Source organism: Nerophis ophidion, linkage group LG11, assembly GCF_033978795.1.
Source record: "Nerophis ophidion isolate RoL-2023_Sa linkage group LG11, RoL_Noph_v1.0, whole genome shotgun sequence".
In the NCBI taxonomy this organism is placed as follows: Eukaryota; Metazoa; Chordata; class Actinopteri; order Syngnathiformes; family Syngnathidae; genus Nerophis; species Nerophis ophidion.
Window position 1 is genome coordinate 28,670,008 of NC_084621.1, and position 22,568 is coordinate 28,692,575.

At 44.3% G+C, this 22,568-nt stretch overlaps 1 protein-coding gene and 1 long non-coding RNA gene across 4 annotated transcripts in view; one reads left to right on the top strand and one right to left on the bottom strand.

The window, feature by feature from the left end:
- The window catches only part of LOC133561884 (uncharacterized), a 54,294-nt gene extending 38,695 nt beyond the window's left edge, over positions 1-15,599 (top strand). Inside the window, exon 4 of the long non-coding RNA XR_009808790.1 lies at positions 15,487-15,599. This is a non-coding gene — a long non-coding RNA (uncharacterized LOC133561884). The remainder of the gene's footprint in view (positions 1-15,486) is intronic.
- Positions 1-22,568, bottom strand: part of dgkb (diacylglycerol kinase, beta) — a 259,708-nt gene that overhangs the window by 22,414 nt on the left and 214,726 nt on the right. The gene's annotated exons all lie outside the window — the stretch shown is intronic.

Consider the following 22,568-nt stretch of genomic DNA (forward strand, 5'->3'; position numbering starts at 1 on the left):
TTAAATATTTTCTATTTATTTTTGTATATATTTTTTAAATTAACCCCATTAATAAAAATCCCTCCTCTCTGAGCTGCAACCTTATCGTGGTAGAGGAGTTTGCGTGTCCCAATGATCCTAGGAGCTATGTTGTCCGGGGGCATAAAGCCCCCTGGTAGGGTGTCCCAAGGCAAACAGGTTCTAGGTGAGGGATCAGACAAAGGGCGGCTCGAAGACCTTTATGAAGAAGAAAAATCATGGACCCAGATTTCCCTCGCCCGGACGCGGGTCACTGGGGCCCCCCTCTGGAGCCAGGCCCGGAGGTGGGGCACGATGGCGAGCGCCTGTTCCCATGGGGCCCGGCCGGGAACAGCCCGAAGAGGCAACGTGGGTCACCCCTCCAATGGGCTCACCACCCATAGCAGGGGCCATAGAGGTCGGGTGCAATGTGAGCTGGGTGTCAGCCGAAGGCAGGGCACTTGGCGGTCCGATCCTCGGCTAAAGAAGCTAGCTCTTGGGACGTGGAACATCACATCACTGGGGGGGAAGGAGCCTGAGCTAGTGCGCGAAGTCGAGAAATTCCGGCTGGATATAGTCGGACTCACTTCGACGCACAGCAAGGGCTCTGGAACCATTTCTCTCGAGAGGGATTGGACCCTCTTCCACTCTGGCGTTGCCGGCAATGAGAGGCGACGGGCTGGGGTGGCAATTTTTGTTTCTCCCCGGCTCAAAGCCTGTACGTTGGAGTTCAACCCGGTGGACGAAAGGGTAGCCTCCCTCCGCCTTCGGGTGGGGGGACGGGTCCTGACTGTTGTTTGTGCTTATGCACCAAGCAGCAGTTCAGAGTACCCACCCTTTTTGGGAACACCCGAGGGAGTACTGGAAAGTGCTCCCCCGGGTGATTCCCTTGTCCTACTGGGAGACTTCAACGCTCACGTTGGCAACGACAGTGAAACCTGGAGAGGCGTGATTGGGAAGAATGGCCGCCCGGATCTGAACCAGAGTGGTGTTTTGTTATTGGACTTTTGTGCTCGTCACAGTTTGTCCATAACAAACACCATGTTCAAACATAAGGGTGTCCATATGTGCACTTGGCACCAGGACACCCTAGGCCGCAGTTCCATGATCGACTTTGTAGTTGTGTCATCGGATTTGCGGCCTCATGTTTTGGACACTCGGGTGAAGAGAGGGGCGGAGCTTTCTACCGATCACCACCTGGTGGTGAGTTGGCTGCGATGGTGGGGGAGGTTGCCGGACAGACTTGGGAGGCCCAAACGCATTGTGAGGGTCTGCTGGGAACGTCTGGCAGAGTCTCCTGTCAGACAAAGTTTCAATTCCCACCTCCGGAAGAACTTTAAACATGTCACGAGGGAGGTGCTGGACATTGAGTCCGAGTGGACCATGTTCCGCACCTCTATTGTCGAGGCGGGAGATCGGAGCTGTGGCCGCAAGGTAGTTGGTGCCTGTCGGGGCGGCAATCCTAAAACCCCTTGGTGGACACCAGCGGTGAGGGATGCCGTCAAGCTGAAGAAGGAGTCCTATCGGGTCCTTTTGGCTCATAGGACTCCGGAGGCAGTGGACAGGTACCGACAGGCCAAGCGGTGTGCAGCTTCAGCGGTCGCGGAGGCAAAAACTCGGACATGGGAAGAGTTCGGGGAAGCCATAGAAAACGACTTCCGGACGGCTTCGAAGCAATTCTGGACCACCATACGCCGCCTCAGGAAGGGGAAGCAGTACACTATCAACACCGTGTATGGTGCGGATGGTGTTCTGCTGACCTCAACTGCGGATGTTGTGGATAGGTGGAAGGAATACTTCGAAGACCTCGTCAATCCCACCAACACGTCTTCCTATGAGGAAGCAGTGCCTGGGGAATCTGTGGTGGACTCTCCTATTTCTGGGGCTGAGGTCGCTGAGGTAGTTAAAAAGCTCCTCGGTGGCAAGGCCCCAGGGGTGGACGAGATCCGCCCGGAGTTCCTTAAGGCTCTGGATGCTGTGGGGCTGTCTTGGTTGACAAGACTTTGCAGAATCGCGTAGACATCGGGGGCGGTACCTCTGGATTGGCAGACCGGGGTGGTGGTTCCTCTCTTTAAGAAGGGGGACCGGAGGGTGTGTTCCAACTATCGTGGGATCACACTCCTCAGCCTTCCCGGTAAGGTTTATTCAGGTGTACTGGAGAGGAGGCTACGTCGGATAGTCGAACCTCGGATTCAGGAGGAACAGTGTGGTTTTCGTCCTGGTCGTGGAACTGTGGACCAGCTCTATACTCTCGGCAGGGTTCTTGAGGGTGCATGGGAGTTTGCCCAACCAGTCTACATGTGCTTTGTGGACTTGGAGAAGGCATTCGACCGTGTCCCTCGGGAAGTCCTGTGGGGAGTGCTCAGAGAGTATGGGGTATCGGACTGTCTTACTGTGGCGGTCCGTTCCCTGTACGATCAGTGCCAGAGCTTGGTCCGCATTGCCGGCAGTAAGTCGAACACATTTCCAGTGAGGGTTGGACTCCGCCAAGGCTGTCCTTTGTCACCGATTCTGTTCGTAACTTTTATGGACAGAATTTCTAGGCGCAGTCAAGGCGTTGAGGGGTTCCGGTTTGGTAACCGCAGGATTAGGTCTCTGCCTTTTGCAGATGATGTGGTCCTGATGGCTTCATCTGACCGGGATCTTCAGCTCTCGCTGGATCGGTTCGCAGCCGAGTGTGAAGCGACCGGAATGAGAATCAGCACCTCCAAGTCAGAGTCCATGGTTCTCGCCCGGAAAAGGGTGGAATGCCATCTCCGGGTTGGGGAGGAGACCCTGCCCCAAGTGGAGGAGTTCAAGTACCTAGGAGTCTTGTTCACGAGTGGGGGAAGAGTGGATCGTGAGATCGACAGGCGGATCGGTGCGGCGTCTTCAGTAATGCGGACTTGTACCGATCCGTTGTGATGAAGAAGGAGCTGAACCGGAAGGCAAAGCTCTCAATTTACCGGTCGATCTACGTTCCCATCCTCACCTATGGTCATGAGCTTTGGGTCATGAACGAAAGGATAAGATCACGGGTACAAGCGGCCGAAATGAGTTTCCTCCGCCGTGTGGCGGGGCTCTCCCTTAGAGATAGGGTGAGAAGCTCTGCCATCCGGGAGGAACTCAAAGTAAAGCCGCTGCTCCTCCACATCGAGAGGAGCCACATGAGGTGGTTTGGGCATCTGGTCAGGATGCCACCCGAACGGCTCCCTAGGGAGGTGTTTAGGGCACGTCCAACCGGTAGGAGGCCACGGGGAAGACCCAGGACACGTTGGGAAGACTATGTCTCCCGGCTGGCCTGGGAACGCCTCGGGATCCCCCGGGAAGAGCTAGACGAAGTGGCTGGGGAGAGGGAAGTCTGGGTTTCCCTGCTTAGGCTGTTGCCCCCGCGACCTGACCTCGGATAAGCGGAAGATGATGGATGGATGGATGGATGGATAATATAAATCCATAAATCAATGAATTAGTAAATCAATTAACAAGTTGATAAACACATGCTTGTAGACTACTGTTGAGGGAATAATTGCCATGGAACACCTTTAGAAATTACAGTGTTTCTTATTGAAGCCATTTCACACACATATATTTTTATTTATGGTGTCATGAAGTACATGACACCATGAAGTACTTTATTCCACAGAGAGAGAGAGAGAGAGAGAGAGAAGGAGGTGTGTGTGCTCGACACACATATTAAGTTATGTTTCAGTTTTGATTGCTGTCAAATTAGGCGTCAGTTTCGATTCAAAGGCGGAGCAACCAGGAAAAACAAAAGCATTCGTTTTAGAGACTGCTTTAGATAGCTCGGTTCAATCTCTCAGAGTGCTGGTATTTCTATTGTTTGACCCTACTCCTGTTTTGTAGAATGCATTGTTAAACTTAAAAAAAGTGAGTCACCTCTCTGTCACGCTTGGGACGCATGGTGATGCGCGATTTTTTTCTCCCAGGGGTGCAAAGGACAGCCCGGACAAAAACGTAAAGGTAAGATGATTTGACAAATAATACACAGTACTAAACAGACGGAAACAAACAAAAGAACAGCATGCCGAACGCACGGGAAGCTAAGGATAAAACTTAGCACAGAAGTCTGGAACCAGAAACATAAACGCGACTGTTGCTTACCGCAAACCAGGAACCCAGGACAAGCGCTAAAAAGGGCAGGCTTAAATATAGTCTCTTGATTGGACACAGGTGTGTCCCAAAAAAACCGAGGCAGGTGAAAATCATACGTAACTATGGTGAAAAATCAAACAAGGAAGTGCAACCAGGAACTAAAGAAGTCCAAAACTAACAGAACTTAATACAAAAAGACTCAAAAATCGAAACATAATATGATCCGGCCAGCGGATTATAACACTCTCATTTTGAAATAATATGTGAGAACGCCTCCCTGCAAAAGGGAGGGTCCTAATACCACCTTTTCATACGTGATACCATCTTAACCCTTCATGACGGTTTCTGCGTTTGTGCGGCTTGGACCGGGCATGTAAAAAATGTTGATTGCTACAATCTGTCTAATTCGACTTTTTGCTGTCCTTTTCTTTGATGCACTGCCATCAGAAGAGTCTGCGGGAGATGTGATGAAGGGAAAAAAACTTAAAAGAAAAATGGAGGGGTGTCACAATCTAGTTTCAATATCGGATGTTGGTCAATATCGGCAAAAAAAACCCCAAAACAAGTATGGGATTATATGGACTTGCATGTAACATACAGCACATTTACCTGCTCTACTCCTTCAAAAAAAGTTTTTCTTTCTTTTCCCCCCACGAAAACATTTTTTTAACATAAAAACAAATTTAAGTAATGTATGAATGGATTTACCTTATATAGTCTATTATTCACGTATTGTTGGCTAGGATAAATTTAGATATTATATAAAACGTTCCTCCTTGCTTTATTTTATAAAAACTAAAATGTGCATCTAAATGGCTTGTCAGAAACGAGTGGACATCTGGCAAAAGTAAGGAGAGAAGGTTGAAGAGAGAAATGCACTTCAGAGGGTCATAAAAACTGCCATGAAGATCACTGGCTGCTCTCTCCCCTCTCTAGATGAACTGTACAGTGCCAGGTGCCTCCAAAAGGCCCAAAACATCATAAGGAACCCATCTCACCCTGGACATAAACTTTTTGAACTGCTGCCCTTGGGCATGAGATACAGGACAATAAAATGCTGGAAAAACAGATTTAAGAACACTTTTTACCCAAGAGCAATAGTGTCGCTGAACACTGGACCAGTGGTTCTCAACCTTTTTTCAGTTATGTATCCCCTGTGAATTGTTTTTTAATTCAAGTACCCCCTATTCAGAGCAAAGCATTTTTGGTTGCAAAAAAGAGATCAAGTAAAATACAATACTATGTCACCAGTTTCTGATTTATTAAATTGTATAACAGTGCAAAATATTGCTCATTTGTTGTGGTCTTTCTTGAACTATTTGGAAAAAAAGATATAAAAATAACAGAAAACTTGTTGAAAAATAAACAAGTGATTCAATTATAAATAAAGATTTCTACACATAGAAGTAATCATCAACTTAAAGTGCCCTCTTTGGGGATTGTAACAGAGATCCATCTGGATTCATCAACTTATTTCTAAACATTTCTTCACAAAAAAATAAATCTTTAACATCAATATTTATGGAACATGTCCACAAAAAATAACTGAATATTGCATGGTTGCATTTCTTTTCACAGTTTATGAACTTTAATTCATATTTTGTTGAAGTATTATGTAATAAATACATTTTTAAAGTGTTGGTATTTTTAGAATATTTAAAAAAAATCTCACGTACCCCTTGGTATACCTTCAAGTAGCCCCAGGGGTACGCGTACCCCATTTGAGAACCACTGTACTAAAAAATAATGACTGTGCATGTGAGCTTTGAGCTTGGTACTTTTATGAATTTTAAGTATTTTATGTATGTTTATCTATTTATCTAAGTTCTTATGTTTGTATGTGTTATTATGAATTTGCACTAAATTAGTTTTTGATTACAATTTTGTTGTACAATGACAATAAAGATCTATTGTATTCTATTCTATTCTATTCTAAGAGAAAGGTATTTTAAGTTAATTAAAGCCAGTATAAACTACCCTAATTATTTTGACATTACTACCTACAATAACGTCTGTGTCGTATTCAAACCTCCGTTTGGACATTGCTGTGTTGAGTGTGCATTTGTCCCCGTGCGGGCTCTTTCCGGACACTCCAGTTTTCCCCCACATTCCAAATATGACATATATTTTAGCATCATTTGAGACTGCAAGTAGTCCATAGTTGGGATGAAGGATTGTTTACTTACAGTATATGTGACTGCGATTGCCCATGCTAATTTGAGTTAGGTTGTTTAGGAGCTAGTCCATTGTACGTTAACATTAAACTAGCGGCTTTATAGCTCAACCTTCATTCTGCATAATTGTTTAGTCAAATGAAAATGGAATACTATAAACCACAACACGTAAAAAAACTTTATGGATTCATACATTTAAACATGACACGTTTCCAGTGAGGGTTGGACTCCGGGCGACTCCGAGGGCTGCCCTTTGTCACCAATTCTGTTTATAACTTTTATTGACAGAATTTCTCAGCGCAGTCAAGGCGTTGAGGGGATCCGGTTTGGTGGCCGCGGGATTAGGTCTCTGCTTTTTGCAGAAGATGTGGTCATCTTCAGCTCTCACTGGACTGGTTCGCAGCCGAGTGTGAAGCGACCGGAATGAGAATCAGCACCTCCAAGTCCGAGTCCATGGTTCTCGCCCGGAAAAGGGTGGAGTACCATCTCCAGGTTGCCTCAAGTGGAGGAATTCAAATACCTTGGAGTCTTGTTCACGAGTGAGGGAAGAGTGGATCGTGAGATCGACAGGCGGATTGGTGTGGCGTATTCAGTAATGCGGACGCTGTATTGATCCGTTGTGGTGAAGAAGGAGCTGAGCTGGAAGGGAAAGCACTCAATTTACCGGTCGATCTACATTCTCGTCCTCACATATGGTCATGAGCTTTGGGTTATGACCGAAAGGACAAGATCACGGGCACAAGCGGCCTAAATGAGTTTCCTCCGCCGCGTGGCGGGGCTCTCCCTTAGAGATAGGGTGAGAAGCTCTGCCATCCGGGAGGAGCTCAACGTAAAGCCGCTTATCCTCCACATCGAGAGGAGCTAGATGAGTTGGTTCGGGCATCTGGTCAGGATGCCACCCGAACACCTCCCTAGGGAAGTGTGTAGGAGACCACGGAGAAGACCCAGCACACGTTGGGAAGACAATGGCTTTCGGCTGGCCTGGGAACGCCTCGGGATCCCCCGGAAGGAGCTGGATGAAGTGGCTGGGGAGAGGGAAGTCTGGGCATCCCTACTTAGGCTCAATAAGTGGAAAAACATGGATGGATGGATGGATTTCTACATTGTCGTAATGTGCTTGGTCAATTTTTGAACAAAGAAAACAATCTGAAGTTATCTTTACTTTTAAGTTATCGTGAAATCATTTTATCAGTCGGGCCGCACGGTGGGAGAAGAGTTAGTGCATCTGCCTCACAAATCAAAGGTCCTGAGTTGTCCTGGGTTCAATCCCGGGCTTGGGCTCTTTCTGTGTGGAGTTTGCATGTTCAACCCGTGACTGCGTGGGTTCCTTCCGGGTACTCCGGCTTTCTCCCACCGCCAAAAACATGCACCAGTGGATAGGTTGATGGGTAACACTAAATTGAGTGTGAATGTTTTCTGTCTATCTATGTTGGCCCTGCGATGAGGTGGTGAAATGTCCAGGGTGTTCCCCGCCTTCCGCCCAAATGCAGCTGAGATAGGCTCCAGCAGCCCACTTGGGAATGGACTTCTCCAAGCTGAAAGGAGTTTGACACCCCTGTTGTACACTATTGAAGGGGAACATTATCACAATTTCAAAAGGGTTAAAATCAGTTCCCAGTGGCTTGTTGTATTTTTTGAAATTTTTTTCAAAATTTTACCGGTCCCGGAATATCCCTAAATAAAGCTTTAAAGTGCCTTATTTTCGCTATCTTCGAAACCACTATCCATTTCCCTGTGATGTCATACAGTGCTGCCAATACAAACAACATGGCGGTTACCACAGCAAGATACAGCAACATTAGCTCGGATTCAGACTCGGATTTCAGCGGCTTAAGCGATTCAACAGATTACGCATGTATTGAAACAGATGGTCGGAGTATGGAGGCAGATAACGAAAAGGAAAATGAAGAAGAAATTGAAGTTATTGAGCGAATAGCTATTGATGCTATTCGGCCATAGCGTGGGTGTACCTAATGAAGGGGCCCATAGCATGGCTGCCTTATTAGCATCGCCGGTAAAATGTACATACCAAACGATCAGGACTTTCTCATCTTGTGACACTGGAGCAACTTAAATCCGTCGATTGTTAAGTGTTTGTTTCGCATTAAATGTGGGTATCTAGTTTCAAATGTACATACAGCTAGCGTAAATAGCATGTTAGCATCGATTAGCGTAGCATGTTAGCATCGATTAGTTGGCAGTCATGCCGTGACCAAATATGTCTGATTAGCACATAAGTCAACAACATCAACAAAACTCACCTTTGTGATTTCGTTGACTTAATCGTTGCAAATTCATCTGCAGGTTATCCATACATCTCTGTGCCATGTCTGTCTTAGCATCGCCGGTCAAATGTGAAGACACTCAATGGGGGTCTGGCGGCAGATTTCTTGCCAGTGGTGCAACTTGAATCCCTCCCTGTTAGTGTTGTTACACCCTCCGACAACACACCGACGAGGCATGATGTCTCCAAGGTTCCAAAAAGTAGTAAAAAAAAACGGAAAATAACAGAGCTGAGACGCGGTGTTTGTAATGTGAAAATGAAAATGGCGGATGTGTTACCTCGGTGATGTCACGTTCTGACGTCATCGCTAAAAGACCGATAAAGAGAAAGGCGTTTAATTTGCCAAAATTCACCCATTTAGAGTTCGGAAATCGGTTAAAAAAATACATGGTCTTTTTTCTGCAACATTAAGGTATATATTGACGCTTACATAGGTTTGGTGATAATGTTCCCCTTTAACAATCTAAAGGAGTGCATTGTAATCAAAAAACGCCCAAGGGCGAAACAATTCAAAAAGGTTTGTGATCATATTGTTTTGGCAAAGAGAAGGAAAAGGACACAAGACGTCTCTTTGAGTTGAAAAAGTGCAACATAAAAATACTTCACATCTGTATCTGAGACACGTAGCAGCCAGTTAAAGCAGGAATCACAAAGCTGCAATTAATTGGATTGCACCGGCAATGCGCGGCAATCTTGTGATAATATAATTATTAATTTCTCCTCTGTTTTGCAGTGATGTGTATTGATTTTGGCCCGGTTGGAGGCCGAGGATTCACGCAGGGCCCATCTGCTTGAGCGGCCGCTCTGCCTCCGACTCTTCCCTCCTCAAATTAGGAAGCTGCTGCCTCCGGGTTGGGAGCGCGTTCACATTAATTGAAACCAAGAGGTATTTTTTTCTTTTTTTTTTTTTTTTTTGCCTCGTGCGTGCAAAGGCGTTGGCTTGCCGCTGCCTTGTCGCGTTGGTTTCCTGGGCCAACCCAATGTGGCTGCTGTTGCCAGGAGGTGTTGTTGTTGTTGTTGTTGTGGTTGTGTCTGCATGTCACCATGGTGATGGACATGCGTCTGCTTCTATCTGAGCTGCGAGTGCACTGCTTTTCAGGGTCGCACGTGTGTACATACACGCGGAGTTGACCTACTGACCTACAACCTCCCCCCATGACGCTCTGGTGCAAACGTGTGTCCATTTGTGTTGCCTAAAGGCTGCAAAGTTACAAAACATCAGAGTGGGAACGACACGTTACTAATCACAAAGACAACAATCAATGTCTACACAAAAACAAGGCAGCAAGCTTCTGGAGAATGTTTCTCAGACTTAGATTTAGACTTAGACTTACACTGTAAAAAAAAAAAAAATCTGTAAAAAAATGGTCATCTACTGGCAGCTACATCTGCCAAACGAAAACCATAAAATTAAAATTAAACACTGTAAACCAGGTATGTCAAACTCTGGCCCGCGGGCCAAATTTGGCCCGCCCTGTAATTAAAGGTGGCCCTTGAGGCAATATCAAATTAACATTAGAGCTGGCCCGCCGGTATTATACAGCGGCATTCACCACTAATACCCATACTTGCCAATCCTCCCGATTTTCCCGGGAGACTCCTGAAGTTCAGTGCCCCTCACGAAAATCTCCCGGAGCAACCATTAGCCTGAATTTCTCCCGATTTCCATCCGGACAACAATATTGGGGGCGTGCCTTAAAGGCACTGCCTTTAGCGTCCTCTACAACCTGTCGTCACACCCGCTTTTCCTCCTTATTAACAGCGTGCCGGCCAAGTCACATAATATATGCGGCTTTAACACACACACACACGCACGCACACACACACACACACACACACACACAAGTGAATGCAAGGCATACTTGGTCAACAGCCATACAGGTCACACTGAGGGTGGCCATTTAAACAACTTTAACACTGTTACAAATATGCGCCACAATGTGAACCCACACCAAACAAGAATGACAAACACATTTCGGGAGAACATCCACACCGTAACCACAACAAACAGAATAAATACCCAGAACCCCTTGCAGCTCTAACTCTTTCGGGATGCTACAATATACACCACCGAACCCCGCCCACCTCATTACTTTATTTTAAAATGTATCAGCCTGTGGAAAAAGTTCATGTTGATATTTACCTCAGAAGGCTGCAAATAGAAAAGAGGCATTACATTTTTTTATTTAAATCTTATTTCATATACCGTTGATGTTTTTTCGTTAGTTTTTTGAGAGTTGATTTTGCACTATTAAGTTATATAAGCGTTGCTTGTTCCATAATCAGTGTAGCAAACTGAGCAATAATTAAAGTTTAATTCATGCATTTTCTCAAGGCTTGAATGTTTGATTCATTCATTGTTATTTTCTTTTCAATATTATTATCCCTGGAAAAAGTTAATTTTGATATTTACCTCGGAAGGCTCCAAAAAGAAAAGAGGCATTCAAGTTTTATTTGATATGCCATTGATTTTTATTTATTATTAGAAACTCGATGTTGCATGTCACTATAGTTATATAAGCCTTGCTTGTTCAATTTTCAATGTAAAACTTGTTTGGGTCCCAATAAAAAAGGTTAATTGGTTCAACCTTGGCCCGCGGCTTTGTTCAGTTTTAAATTTTGGCCCACTCTGTATTTGAGTTTTACACCCCTGCTGTAAACCAAATAATGATCAAAAACATTATATTTACAGAAATTTTCATGAAACGTTTCGCGGAAAAATATTGTAATTTTACAGATTTTTACTAAATTATTAAGATCAACTACCTTTAATAAAGTGACGATGCAAACAGTTCTGCAGAATAATACCTTTATTTTACAGAGTTTTTCCAAATTATTACGGTCAACCAATTTTAATGAAGTGACAATGCTGGCAGGTCCACAGAAAAATACCATTATTTTACAGATTTTTTCTGCATTGTTATGATCAGCGGTTTCGAACTCAATTTACATGGGGGCCACTGGATGCCGAAACTACGTGAAAAGTGGTTTCACCTTTTTTGAATGGCTATCCCGACCAGTGTTAATTTTGTTGACGAAAAATTTTCGTCATAGTTATCGTCAACAAACTTTTTTTTCTGACTGAAACGAGACAATAACTAAATAAAAAATAATTTAGGTGGACTAAGACGATGACGAGGTGTATTGACATATTCGTCAACGAATAAAAACGAGACGAAAATGTCTGCCAGAGACGAGATCCAATCGGAACTCATTTCGTTAGGAAAAGAGAACCAATCAGAGCGACGTGGTACGGAAGTTACGTAAACGTAGTTTGCATTTGAGACTGACCCGGGAACGCGCTGCAGAAGACAACATGTCAACGCCGGGGAGGAAGAGAGAGGAGATATGGGGAAACTTTATATTTGACGTTAAAGATGTGCACTTAAGATGTGACTTTAAGGTTTCACTACTTACGTATAAAATACTACACGGTCTAGCTCCATCCTATCTTGCCGATTGTATTGTACCATATGTCCCGGCAAGAAATCTGCGTTCAAAGGACTCCGGCTTATTAGTGATTCCCAAAGCCCCAAAAAAGTCTGTGGGCTATAGAGCGTTTTCATTTCGGGCTCCAGTACTCTGGAATGCCCTCCCGGTAAAAGTTCGAGATGCCACCTCAGTAGAAGCATTTAAGTCTCACCTTAAAACTAATTTGTATACTCTAGCCTTTAAATAGACTCCCTTTTTACACTAGTTGATCTGCCGTTTCTTTTCTTTTTCTCCTATGTCCCACTCTCCCTTGTGGAGGGGGTCCGGTCCGATCCATGTACTGTGTATCGGCTGGGGACATCTCTGCGCTGCTGATCCGCCTCCGCTTGGGATGTTTTCCTGCTGGCTCCGCTGTGAACGGGACTCCTGCTGCTGTGTTGGATCCGCTTTGGACTGGACTCTTGCGACTGTGTTGGATCCATTATGGATTGAACTTTCACAGTATCATGTTAGACCCGCTCGACATCCATTACTTTCCTCCTCTCCAAGGTTCTCATAGTCATCATTGTCACCGACGTCCCACTGGGTGAGTTTTCCTTGCCCTTATGTGGGCCTACCGAGGATGTCGTAGTGGTTTGTGCAGCCCTTTGAGACACTAGTGATTTAGGGCTATATAAGTAAACATTGATTGATTGATTGAAAGATAACAAGACGCGGTGTAAGAAATGCAGCGCGAGGATTACGGGGAAAAACACAACAAACTTAAAGCGACATTTACAGTCGAATCACCCCGAAATCCACACACAGGTAAGCATTTTCCACCACATACAAGTCATTCGGCGTTATCTCGTTTATTACATGGCGTACTCGTGAAATACTAAATTTGAGACATGATTTTCATCAAAATACGACTTGTATTGGTGATTTTTCTGCTGTTTGCTTTGACTTTCAGAAATTGAAGGGAAAGTTTACATATTACCCTTTAGTCGACTAAATCTACTGTAGTTTTCGTCGACTATAATCTTATGATATTTCGTCAACTAAAACTAGACTAAAACTAAATTACATTTTAGTCAAAAGACTATGACTAAAACTAAAACAAATTTTGCTGTCAAAATTAACACTGACCTAGCAACATACTCCACAATCCTCCCGATTTTAACGAGAAACTTCCTGTGACCCTCGCGAAGGATTGTCCCGATATCGACCAGATAAGTATTGACGGCAATGCCTTCATCATCCTCACCAACTTTTCGTTGCGTTCACTCAAACACCAAACGAACAGCGTGCTGACTGAGAGGCATGTTGTGCAAGGCTTAGTTGGTCTTACAATATTGACTGCAAGACATACTTGATCAACAGCCAAACAGATCACACTGACGGTGGCCGTACAAAAAAAAATTTAACACTGTTACAAATATGCGCCACATTGTGAACCCACATCAAACAAGAATGACAAACACATTTTGGGAGAACATCTTCACCGTAACACAGCATAAACACAAAATAACAAATACCCAGAATGCCATACAGCGCTACTCTTCCGGGCTACAACCTATTTAAAAAAAAAATAGAAACATTACAGTAGAAATTTAGAGTAAATTAACCATAACAACTGTTTTTTTTTTTTTACAGTGTAGACTTCCTTTATATTGTCATTCAAATTTGATCTTTACAGTACAAATAAGAACGACATTTCGTTGCATTAGCTCTTGGTCGTGCAGGATAAAAGCAATAAGGTGCAGATATAAATAAAGAGATTACTGTACAGATAAATATTTTGCACTTTTGCATACGCATCCAGGTTTATGGATGTATCTTATATTGTCTTGTTTATTCCAGTGAGTTAATCCATTTTGGGGGGAGTTAAGGGGATAATTTAATTATGATGCGTTCAAGTCTTACGGCCTGAGGGAAGAAGCTGTTACAGAACCTGGAGGTTCTGCTTCAGAGGCTGCGGAACCTCTTCCTAAAGTCCAGCAGTGAAAACTGTCCTTGGTCAGGCAGCGGCTTTTTGCGATCTCCTGGATAGGACGAAGAGGAGTACTAATAATCTTTTCCGTCATCCTCACCACTCTCTGGAGAGACTTCCAGTCTGAGGCATTGCAGGCTCCAGTCCAGACAGAGATGCTGTTGGTCAGCAGGATCTCTATAGTGCCTCTGTAGAATGTGGTGAGAATGGGGCGAGCGCGCTGTGCTCTTTTCATCCGACGCAAAAAGTGCATGCGCTGCTGAGCTCTTTTTACAAAAGCTCCGGTGTGTAGAGACCAGGTCATATTGACAGTGATCTGCACCCCCAGGAACTCGGTGCTGCTTACCATCTCCACCGCTGTGCCGTTAATAAACAGTGGAGCGTGGCTGGACTGGTGCTTCCTGAAGTCAACGATGATCTCCTTGGTCTTGTCGACGTTCAGGACCAGGTTGTTGGTTCTGCACCAGTCAACCAAATGTTTTACCTCCTCCCTGTAGTCCATGTCGTTATTGTCACGGATGAGGCCCAAGATTTTTTTTGAAAGGATATTTTACTGTCAGGAGGAGGCGCTCTCCCAATGCTTTTCTCACTAACTAAATGTATGTCAACAAGGAGGTTATTTCAGGCCCGACTAATTTGCTGCTTAAACAAGCTCTGTTAAAAATGTACAATAAATCAATGAGCTGAAAAGTAGAAAATCAGACAAAGTTATCTATTCCCTGATGTTTTTTAGTTAGTTAGATAGTTGGTTAGTTAGTGAGCAACAAACCTCAAAAGATTGAGGTTTTAAATAAAGCTTCACAAAATGTCAGGCCCGACGAGTTTGCCACCTAAATAAGCTGTCATAGATATGCAGAATAAATCATTTAGATGCAAAGCAGACAATTGGAGGAGGTCATGTATTGGCTGATGTATTTTTGTTGGTTAGTTAGCAACATAGCTCAAACCATTGACGACTCATTTTGTTTAAAACTTTCAGGAAATGTCTGGCTCGACTAGTTTGCTGCCTAAACGCTTCTCATAGAATTGCACACTAAATCAATGGGAGGGAAAACGGACATATTGCGATGACAAGTGCAAAACCATTGTTCATTAAATTTACGTCAACAGGCAGGTTCATTCACGCCCGACGAGTTTGCTGCCTAAGCGAGCTGCCATAGAGGCGCAGAATATATCAATCAAAGGAAAAGCAGACAATTGCAGTGACAAGTGTAAAAACCATAGTTACCTAAATTAATGTTAACGGGCAGGTTAGTTCAGGCCTGACTAGTTTTCTGCTTAATCGAGCTCTCGTTCAAATGCAGAATAAATCAATGAGAAGGAAAGCAGACAATTGGTTGGGTTATGTAGGGGGTTATGTATTTAACAATTGGAGGAGGTTATGTATTTGCCAATGTCTTTGTGGAGGGGGGCGTGGTTGGCACGCCTGCTGCGGGAAGGGAGTGTGTATGGCCCGGCTTCAAAGCCCAGCTGAGAGGTGAGTAGATTGCCCAGCTGGGACTGGTTATCTAATCATCTGTCTCCTTAATTAACAGCGTCCCAGGCCATGACGGGGAAAGAGGAGCAAACACACACGAGCGAGCAGGAGGCCGCAAGCGATAGACCAGAATATTGCACATTGTAAGCCAAAATAATAAAAGACTTGTTTGAATCCTGTCAGATTCTGTCGGTCCATGAAGAACCCACACAGAGACTTTCACAGTCTTTTTTTTTTGTGTTAGTTAGCAACATAGCTGAAAACATCAGGCCCAACTAATTTGCTCTCCAAGAATGTAGAATAAATCAATGACATAGAAAGCAGACAATAGAGTGTTATGTATTCGTTGATGTCTTTTTGTTAGTTGGTTAGTTAGTTAATTAACATACAGCTCAAAACATTGAGGGCTGATTTTGATTAAACTTACAGGAAATGTCACGCCCGACTAGTTTCCTTCCTAAATGGCTCTAATAGATAAATACTAAACCAATGAGAGGAAAAGCGGATAATTGCGGCGGCAAGTCCAAAACCATAGTTCATTAAATTCACGTCAGCAGGCGATTTTACTCAGGCCCAAATAATTTACTGCCTAAGCGGTCTGCTATAGAAATGCAGACAAAATCAGTGACATAAAAGCAGAAAATTGCAGTGAGAAGTGTAAAAACCATAGTTAACATAATCTATGTCAACAGGTAGGTTAGTCCATGCACGACTACATTTTGCTGCCTCAACGGCTCTCATGGAAATGCAGAATAGAAAGCAGAAAAATGGAGGAGGTGATATATTCGCCAATGTCTTTTAGTTAGTTAGGTCGATAGTTAGCAAAATAGTTCACAACGTTGAGGACTAATTTTGAATAAACTTGCATGAAATGTCAGGCCCGACTAGTTTGCCCCCTAAACAGCTCTCATACGAATGCAGAATAAATCAATAAAAGGGAAAGCGGACAATTGCAGTGAAAAGTGAAAAACCAGGCCCTAATTGTATACCGGGCAGCGCGGTGGAAGAAGGTTTAGTGCATCTGCCTCACAATACGAAGGTCCTGAGTAGTCCTGGGGTCAATCCCAGGCTCGTGATCTTTCTGTGTGGAGCTTGCATGTTCTCCCGGGTGCCCCGGCTTCCTCCCACGGCCAAAAATATGCACCTGGGGATAGGTTGGTTGGCAACACTAAATTGACTATTGTGTGAATGTGAGCGTGAATGTTGTCTGTCTATGTGTGTTGGCCCTGCAATGAGGTGGATACTTGTCCAGGGTGTACGCCGCCTTCCGCCCGAATGCAGCTGAGATAGGCTAGGTAGTAAAATGGGTGGATGGATGGATAAGCGCACTGCAGAAACTGAAATCTAAGTAAGAATAAATATCTCAAATAAGGGTATTTGCTTAATCTCTGTCTGATAAAATAATTATTCTCACTAAGCAGATTTTATGTTCGTGTGTTTTACTTGTTGTAGAGTCCTACTGAAATTAGATTTTCTTATTCAAACGGGAATAACAGGTCGATTCGTTGTGTCATACTCGATCATTTCGCGAGAACATCAACGATAAAGTTCGCAACGTTTGGTCGCTAACAGAAAAGCCCTGCCTTTATCGGAAGTCGCAGACGATGACGTCACTCGTTGATGGCTCCTCACATCCTCTTTAATGGGAGCCTCTAACAAAAAGAGCTATTCGGACCGATAAAACAACAATTTCCCCATTAATTTGAGTGAGGATGAAAGATTCGTGTTTGAGGATATTGTCAGCGACGGACTAGGAAAAAAAAAAAACGCGATTGCATTGGGACGGACTCAGATGTTTTTAGACACATTTAGTAGGATAATTCTGGGAAATCCCTTATCTTTTTATTGTGTTGCTGGTGTTTTAGTGAGTTTAATAGTACCTGATAGTCGGAGGGGTGTGTCCACGGGTGTCTTGAGGTAAGTGTCTGATGGAAGTTGACGGCAACTCCGGTAAGTGGCGACTTTTTACCACAATTTTCTCACCGAAACCTGCTGGTTGACATTTGGTCGGGAACCATGTTCGCTTGACCGCTCTGATCCATAGTAAAGTTTCACCTCCAGGAATTTTAAACAAGGAATCACCGTGTGTTTGTGTGGCTAAAGGCTAAAGCTTCCCAACTCCATCTTTCTACTGTGACTTCTCCAATATTAATTGAACAAATTGCAAAAGATTCAGCAACACAGATGTCCAAAATACTGTGTAATTATGCCGTTAAAGCAGGCGACTTTTAGCTGTATGTGTGCGCAGCGCTAATATTTCCTAACAGTCCGTGACGTCACGCGTACACATCATCATTCCACGACGTTTTCAACAAGAAACTCACGTGGAATTTTAAAATTGTAATTTAGTAAACTAAACCGGCCGTATTGGCATGTGTTGCAATGTTAATATTTCATCATTGATATATAAACTATCAGACTGCGTGGTGGGTAGTAGTGGGTTTTAGTAGGCCTTTAAGGGTTTCGGTCCTAAATGATCTCAGTAAGCCATTACAGCTTGTTGCTGAGATTTGATGACCAATATTGAGTAATACATGCTTTAAACTAGAATATCAACTGATGCAAAGCTGTGTCATTAACACTCAAAAGTATAAAACTACTTTTTTGAAGTAATCATTTCTCATTTCAAGCACGAAAAAAAAAATCATGATGCCGAGCGCATATCATTATGTCAAGATAATGGCACAAGCATTTTTCAACATATTGAGCAAAAAGGTTTCATTTTTTTTCTACCAAGAAAAGTGCACTTGTTATTAGTGAGAATATACTTATTTTAAGGTATTTTTGGCTTCATTGAGGTTAGCTAATTTTACTTGTTTTGGAAAGTCTTGACAAGTCAAGTTTTCTTGTTCTATTGTCAGACAATTTTGCTTAGTTCAAATAAAATACCCCTCATTTTTGTATTTTTTTATTCTTGTTTTTGAACACTGACTTTTTGCAGTGCGGGCTGCCATAAAAGTGCAAAATAAATCAGTGACAAGTGTAAAAAACATACTTTATGTCAACAAGCAGGTTAGTTCAGGCTCGACTGTAACAGGCAGCCACAGAAAAGTCCACATAAAGCAATCAGACAGCAAATGGACTTTTAGTGTCTGACCATAGTCAACACATTTTTTTTTACCACAGCAGGCAAGGTTTATTCAGGCCCATTGTTGCAAAGTTGAAGCTTAGTGCGGGACCTTCGTGTACTAAAGTTACGACAAGAGCAAATGTACAAACCCCGTTTCCATATGAGTGACTGAAGCTCTACATAAAACAAGAATGGGAAATAATTCCACTTTCAAAGCTTCAGCAATTAGTTTATTCAATTCCAAAAAGTTGATTAGTTGTTTTTAAAAAAAAAGGTGATGCAACACATGCCCTTTCCAAACTACTTTGGCAGGTGTTGCAGCCATGCAACACGTGAGTTAATTATTATTTGCAAAAAAAAACAAGTATGAGTTTGAACATCAATTATCTTGTCTTTGTAGTGCATTCAATTGAATATGGGTTGAAAAGGATTTGCAAATCATTGTATTCCATTGATATTTACATCTAATACAATTTCCAAACTCATATGGAAACGGGATTTGTAATTCTGCTTTGTGGCCTAGCCGGGCTGCCACAGAAGTCAAAACACGCTAATGAAAATGATGCAACAAAAACAAAAACATAGATTCATGGGAAATCTGAATATAGAAATAACACAAATAGAGATTATAAATAATGATAGGTATATTGGGAGCGCCTCATTAATCTACCACATTAGGTGTCACCACTCAAGTATGTGTTACTTTGTTTATTTAGCCTCCTGAATCATCCTATACCAGGGGTCGGCAACCCAAAATGTTGAAAGAGCCTTATTGGGCCAAAAATACAAAAACAAATCCGTCTGGAACCACAAAAAATTAAAAGCCATATTACATACAGATAGTGTGTTGAGATATAATTTGAATTATGAGGACTTAAATTAAACTAAATGAGCTCAAACATACCTACAAATGAGGGAGAATGATGTAATATGTACATACAGCTAGCCTAAATAGAATGTTAGCAGCGATTAGCTTGCAGTCATGCAGTGACCAAATATGTCTGATTAGCACTCCACACAAGTCAATAACATCAACAAAACTCACCTGTGTGCATTCATACACAACGTTAAACGTTTGGTGGACAAAATGAAACATAAAAAGAAGTGGGATAAAACACGTCTTAGAAAGTCGGAGAAAGTTATACATGTAAACAAACTACGGTGAGTTCAAGGACCGCCAAAATTAGTAGGACAAAACGGTGCTTGCCAAATACTCGAATCAGTAAAGCATGTTTTAATATAAACAGTGTGTTTTATAACAATTAGGGAGGTGTGTGTCATGTTCGTCCTACAGAAACCATATTAAAACAATAAATGTGTTTTTTTGCCCTCATCTTTTTCCGTTTTTCATATATTTTTGAAAAAGCTCCAGAGAGCCACTAGGGCGGCGCTAAAGAGCCGCAGGCGGCTCTAGAGTCGCGGGTTGCCGAACCCCAGTCCTATACAATCTATCGATTGTGAATCAATCAATCAAATTATTCAAACGTGAGGAGGTTAGATCAGAGTCTTTGCTTTCAAGACATGGCCGATCAACTTTGACCAGATGCGGGTAGAAACACGCTGCACCCTCGACAAAAGAAGCATGAGGATGAGCTGCTGTGGTCCAACAAGCGACAGTTTGACGGCGGAGGACGACAAGACAGTGACGCACGAGTCCGACTAAAGGGAAATGGCGGGGGGCGGAACGGCAGGGCCCGTCCTCCAATGGGCGCTTCACGGCACTTGTCTCGGGGCATCAGTCCCGTGGAGGAGACACCTTCCCTTGCAAAAACTCACTCCCATTGTAAATAATTCACTCCGCAGCCATTCCACCTGAGGGGCTTGTCTCCTGGCGTCACCAGCAGGATGATTTAACAGCTCCCGAAAGGTCAGGTTTTTTTTTCTCCCCCTCAGCCACTCAACCAAGCACCCACCCACGGAATAAATCCCTGCCAAGGGTTCGATCCACGGCCGTGCTGGACCGCGGCCCCTCCGGGCTAATGGGCTTCTGTGTTTACTTATAAATACGCTATCAGCTCAAGCTAGGCTTCTCTCACATGGCGCACACACACACACACACACACACACACACACACACACACACACACACACACACACACACACACACACCTCTACGACAGGATGTAACGGTCTGAGCTGTAAATCACACATCAGCCCCACGGGGCGCAAACACATGTTTTGCAAGGTGATTATTTTGTACGGAAACAAAACTTTGCACCGACTAAACCGGCATTTCTAAAGCTATTATTGGGCCCCAAGCGCCCCCTAGAGTGCCGCCAAAAAACATCTGTTTCCCAGTTATGGGCCGTGTGGGTTCTCAGTTGTTATACACTTTTCCAACACTTGTGGCAGTAATGACAATATTAAACAAACAAAAGAAGTCCAGGGTTAAAATTGTAGAGAAGTTTCTTCCATCCATCCATCCATTTTCTTCCGCTTATCTGAGGTCGGGTCGCGGGGGCAGCAGCCTAAACAGAGAAGCCCAGACTTCCCCCTCCCCAGCCACTTCGTCCAGCTCCTGCCGGGGGATCACGAGGCATTCCTAGGTCAGCCTGGAGACATATTCTTCCCAACCTGTCCTGGGTCTTCCCCGTGGCCTCGTACAGGTTGGACGTGCCCTAAACTCCTCCCTAGGGAGGCGTTCGGGTGGCATCCTGACCAGATGCCCGAACCACCTCATCTGGCTCCTCTCGTTGTGGAGGAGCAGCGGCTTTACTTTGAGCTCCTCCCGGATGGCACAGCTTCTCACCCTATCTCTAAGGGAGAGCCCCGCCACCTGGCGGAGGAAACTCATTTCGGCCGCTTGTACCCGTGATCTTGTCCTTTCGATCAAAACCCAAAGCTCATGACCATAGGCGAGGATGGGAATGTAGATCGACCGGTAAATTGAGAGCTTTGCCTTCCGGCTCAGCTCCTTCTTCACCACAACGGATCGATACAGCGTCCGCATTACTGAAGATGCCGCACCGATCCGCCTGTCGATCTCTCGATCCACTCTTTCCTCACTCATGAACAAGAATTCTAGGTACTTGAACTCCTCCACTTGGGGCAGGGTCTCCTCCCCAACCCGGAGATGGCACTCCACCCTTTCCCGGGCGAGAACCATGGACTCGGACTTGGAGGTGCTGATTCTCATCCCTGTCGCTTCACACTCGGCTGCAAACCGATCCAGTGAGAGCTGAAGATCCAGGCCAGATGAAGCCATCAGGACCGCGTCATCTGCAAAAAGCAGAGACCTAATCCTGCGGCCACCAAACCGGATCCCCTCAACGCCTTGACTGTGCCTAGAAATTCTGTCCATAAAAGTTATGAACAGAATCGGTGACAAAGGACAGCCTTGGCGGAGTCCAACCCTCACTGGAAACGTGTCCGACTTACTGCCGGCAATGCGGACCAAGCTCTGACACTGATCGTACAGGGAGCGGACCGCCACTATCAGACAGTCCGATATCCCATAAAAACTTTAGACGACCAATTCAGTGGTATTTTTTGAGTGGGGCCCCAGGCCATTTTGTCGTTGAACTAAAGTTTATATCAGATTACATTAGGCCCTTTTCCACCGCAGGGACTTTTACAGGAACTTTCCCATTTATCCGGGTGGATAAAGTTCCCCCAGTATTTCCACCAAAAACTACCCGAGTGGATTTTGGTTCTTCAGGAACCTTTCAGAGTTCCTGCCTGCTCGGTGGGACTTCTGGAAGGTAGCCGTAACATTATCGGAGGTGGGCTGTGCTGTCGAATGGCCGCCATTACAATATGTGCGGTGACTTGTTTATTTCTTTGTTTTTTTGTATTCCTATTACAACAAACTTGACAATGTACAGAAAGAAGAACGAAAGGAACTTTCGAAATGCAGGAACTTTTGTGGAGCATCTTTTTGCTGAGTAATGCTTCCATCCATCCATCCATCTTCTTCCGCTTATCCGAGGTCGGGTCGCGGGGGCATCAGCCTAAGCAGGGAAGCCCAGACTTCCCTCTCCCCAGCCACTTTGTCCAGCTCTTCCCTGGGTATCCCGAGGCGTTCCCAGGCCAGCCAGGGGGACATAGTCTTTTCAACGTGTCCTGGGTCT